The sequence below is a fragment of the Pteropus vampyrus genome, unplaced genomic scaffold (genome assembly GCF_000151845.1).
Source record: "Pteropus vampyrus isolate Shadow unplaced genomic scaffold, Pvam_2.0 Scaffold67, whole genome shotgun sequence".
NCBI classification, from domain to species: domain Eukaryota; kingdom Metazoa; phylum Chordata; class Mammalia; order Chiroptera; family Pteropodidae; genus Pteropus; species Pteropus vampyrus.
Window position 1 is genome coordinate 5950393 of NW_011888848.1, and position 4635 is coordinate 5955027.

Below are 4635 nucleotides of genomic sequence, written 5' to 3' on the forward strand. Positions count from 1 at the left end.
CCGCTCCCAGGCCGGCGCGCCCGATGTCCCGGGGCCGCAGCGGACGGATCGTCCTGGGGAGCAGGCGGCGCGGTGGCCGTGGCGGTGGGAGTCGGCGGTCTGGAGCCCGGGAGGACAGGCCCAGGCATCCGGAGGGGATGATGGGTCCGCGTGGACCCAACATGCCTTGTATAACAATAAATCTCATCTGTATGTCCCTTCTAAATTGTCTCACTTACACCCAGATCTCTTTACAGATTAAACTGGAATTTCTGTATCATAATTGATTTATGTCCAGCGAGGTCTGTTGGGTTTGGATGAGGTCTTAAATCTCCTGGTTATGACTTATTCTGAACTCTTATCTATAGGGCATTGTCAAGTCTTTATAATTACTGTGGCTAGAATTATAGAGATGGTGGTAGCGATGGTTTTGGTCCACAGCTCATAAAGAAACATCGATCCGGCAGAAGGGAATTTTTCTCCCCTTTTTCCCCCCCCCGGAGAGACCGCTAATAGAACCCGCGGACAGGCCTCCGGGTGACCACCATTCACTAGATTTGAGCTGCTTTGCGTGCCAGGCATTGTGCTAGGCACAGGCTGAGGATACCTTGGGGGGTAGATTAGCTCCCCAAAAGAGAAACCTTGAGCGGATATTTTAGAGCTCATTATCTCACGATTGAGTTCAAAGACAACTGCATACTTTAAAACATCAGTTATCAAACAATCACCAGTGTTACTATGGCATTGGATTGGCCCTAGCAGATTCACCATACTCCCTTTATGCCCCTTCTGTCCCCTCCTCTATTCCTCCCCAAGGTTATAAGAATGTTTTTGGTGGAGTGTTTGGCAGAGGAGTAGAGATCCATTTGATTTGGTCTGGGGTGAGTCTCTGCAGTGACTTTGGGACAAACCAACGATCTACTTTCAAGGAATTTCATTTAGCTCCCAGAGGCCGTTTGAACAGCTGAGTTTCAGGAGATTTATAAAGAATAAAGACAATGATTTTTTAGGGACCCTGTGTTATTGTATATGGGACATTATTAGAAATTGTGCCAATACTATATTTTAGTAGATTAATATATAGTTTATATATAAAATGGTTTTTTTTTTTTCCGTCACTGGTACGAGTATAAACAGTGCAAACACCCAGAAACAACAAAGTATTAGGCTAATTGTTATTTTTTTCTTTATGGAGTAAGTGTGAGCAGTCATACTCTTCATTCTGTGGTGAAGGTGGGGTTTGGGGACTTAGGGGTGGTGAGTAGCCCATTGCCAAAAGAATGGATAGATAGGGTTGTATTATTGGAAGAGTTGAGCCAATGTATATTAGTGAAAAGGATTAAATTAAATTTCAAACTCAAAATTATCCTGTAGAATGGACTTAAATTGTTAAGCATTCCTTGGGATGCTTAACAAATTACCCCAAACTGGGTAGCTTGAAACAATAGGGATTTATTCTCTCACACTTCTGGAGGCCAGAAATTGGAAATTAGGATGTCAGCAGATTTATGCTCCCCCTGAAGGCTCTAGGGAAGAGTCATTCCTTGACTTTTCCTAGCTTCCAGTGGCTCCCAGCAATCCTTGGTATTTCTTATCTTTTAGCTGTATAACTCCAATGCCTGCCTCTGTCTTCACGTGGCCTTCTTCCCTGAATCTTTTCTATATCTCTGTATCCAAATCTCTCTCTCCTTTCTCTTATTAAGACACCAGTCATTGGACTTAGAGTCCACACCAATCCTGTATGACCTCATCTTAATTTGATTATATCTGCAAAGACCCCATTTCCAAATAAATTTATGTTCACATTTACCTGGAGTAAAGCTTTGAACATATCTTTCTCGTGGACACTATTCAATGTGCTATAGCAGACAAAACTATAAAAGCCCCCAGTCTTCTATTTTTGGCTCATTGATTAACTTTCCTGTATTTCTGTTTTGTTTCCCTACATTGGCTCTACACCTGCTTCCAGGAATGTTTCTTCAAAATTTATTCACCCTAAGGTGTCAGAAGGTGGCTTTGCCTTGAATTATCTGTGTAACTTTTGCCAGGTAATCCTTTTTATGAGTTTTAGTTTCTTCACCTGTACAATAATCATAACACTAGAGTCCATATTATAAGCTGTATACTATATTTATATAATGTTTACATTATATATGTTGTATTAGTAAGGTCTGAGTGTTTGCATCTCCCCCAAAATTTGTATGTTGAATTCCTAACCCCTAAGATGATGGTTTTAGGAAGTGGGGCATTTGGGAGGTGATTAGTTCATGAGGCCTGAGCCCTCATTATTTGAATTAGCACCTTTATAAAAGAGACACAAAAGAGCCAGATGAGGATACAATACAACATGACCTGGAAGAGGGCCCTCATCTGACCACGATGGCGCCCTGATCTTGGACTTTGAGACTCCAGAACTATTAGAAATAAATTTATGTCGTTTATAAGCCACTGGGTCTGCTATTTTGTCATAGCAGCCCAAGTTAGCAGATTAAGACATGTATATATACATACATATGTAACAACACGTATGTTGTATTGTATATATGTGTTACGTTATAACGATGCTACCTTACCAAGGTCCAGAGACAAATGGGAGATAAAGATTGTAAAAAGTTTATACAAATAACAGTTACTCTAAGAAAAAAGACTTGAAATTAATTTCCTCATGGGCTTAAGGGACATAAATGCTTGCACTGTTGACCCTGGGGCACACACTCATCCTTGTGGCATCTCTGCTTAATGATAGTGGAGTAGTTCATTACACCGCCTTTAAAACACTTGCCATTTTCTGTCTTGCTTGCAGTTAACAGGTTTACTGAGTGAGCACTCACTTGGCCTATATAAGTAGTTACGAAAGAAAAGAAAATGCAAACTCTACTCATAAGATAAAACTAGGAAGAATGACCTCTTATACAATAGCCAAAACAATAGTGATTTGTACAATGGATTATATTACAAAGAGTAAAACCGACAGGAGAGGGCAAAGAAATCATCTTTCTCTTAAGGTTATATAGAGAATCCAGAATTTTATTCCTTTGGCAATGAAGACACACTGCAAAGAGACATCAATACATTTAGAAGAAGAATGTCAGTGGTCTTATAGATACTAGCATCTTTTCTATCGGTTCTAATGAATATTTATGCACTACCATCACTACCTTCAAAGAGTTCACAAACCACAAAGGAGTATGTGTAATTATAGCGGCAGGCAGAGTTCAATAAATGCCTTCATGGAGGTTTAATCAAATGTTTAGGTATAGGTAGGGAGAGAGACCACAGTGCTTGTATTTTGCCTGGTGATTAAGCTCTCGGACTGTGGAATCAGATGCTACCTTCAGATTTGAAGACAGTGCCTGACTGTAACCCTCACAGAAAATAATTCACTCTTGTTCTACCCTGAGTAGTTGTGTAACCCTGGACAAGGTGTGCATCTAACTGTTTCAGCCTCCTTTTTCTCATCTGTAAGATAGGATGATAATCATGCCTCCTTAAAGTGGTATTTTAAGGGTCAAATGAGATCATGTGCATCAAGTACTGACCAAAGTGCCACATACTCAGGAAACTATCATTTATGTTGGCTATTATTAATAATACTATTGTCTCTTTGAGGAAAAACTTGATGAAGAGGATAGCGTGTAGTGGATGTTGGAATGGTGGATACGATATGATGGCAAAATGATCAGAAGAAAGAAAACAGATGAGGGGGAGTGAGACTTAACGACATGAGGTCTGAGTTTAAAACACACTTTGTAATAAAAAGACTTTGTAACAACAAGTGGAATTATGTTGTATTAATGTGAAAAAAACCTATATATATTTTCCAGATACCCCACCAGTCAAATTATTTTGTCTAATATCACATCTCTAAAGCAAATTCATAATACTTAAAATATGGTCCATAAATAATAAATGTTCAAAAAGACTAATTCTTCTTCTTCTTCTTTTTTTTTTTTAAATGTAAACTAAGGGCCTGATAGAAAGAGGAGAATCTCATCTCCTTTCACCAAAGAATTGGCCAAAAAGCATATCCTGTATATGGAGAGACTCAGGAAAGAGAGAGTATGGGAAAGCCAGGATTTGAACCTTAGTCAACTTGACATCCACATTCAGGGGGCTAAGATGCAGATGGTAGAGGAGAAGTTGCTGCTTGTGGAAGGTGTAGAAGTCCTGATATTTATCTTCTTCTTTGAAGCAGTAAAGAAGGAATGGAATATCTATTGTTTTCTTTATAAGAATCACAAAATAATATTCTCTTGCAGTCTCTAGACAATAATCATCCTGGAATTTACCAACAATATAGCTAGACAAAACCAAGGCTTTTATAGCGAAATATATTCTAAATAAACGAACTACTCAGGCAAGAAGATAGAGTCAACAGGACATGTTTACAGTTTATATATGTAGTTTGAGTGAAAGGAGGAGTAGGAGATAGTTCTGAGTTTTCTAGTTTGGGTGCTTAGAATGGTGACATAACTGGTAAAAAGGAAATCTGTTGAAATATGATACATTTATTTTTCGACATGTTAAGTATGATAGACTCAATGCGATATTTATGTGACATGACTAATGTTCAATTGGAAATTCAAGCCTGATGCTCAGAGAGACATAAAGTTGGAAGTCTGAGTTGAGAGACAACTGCAAAGATGTGACAGTTGT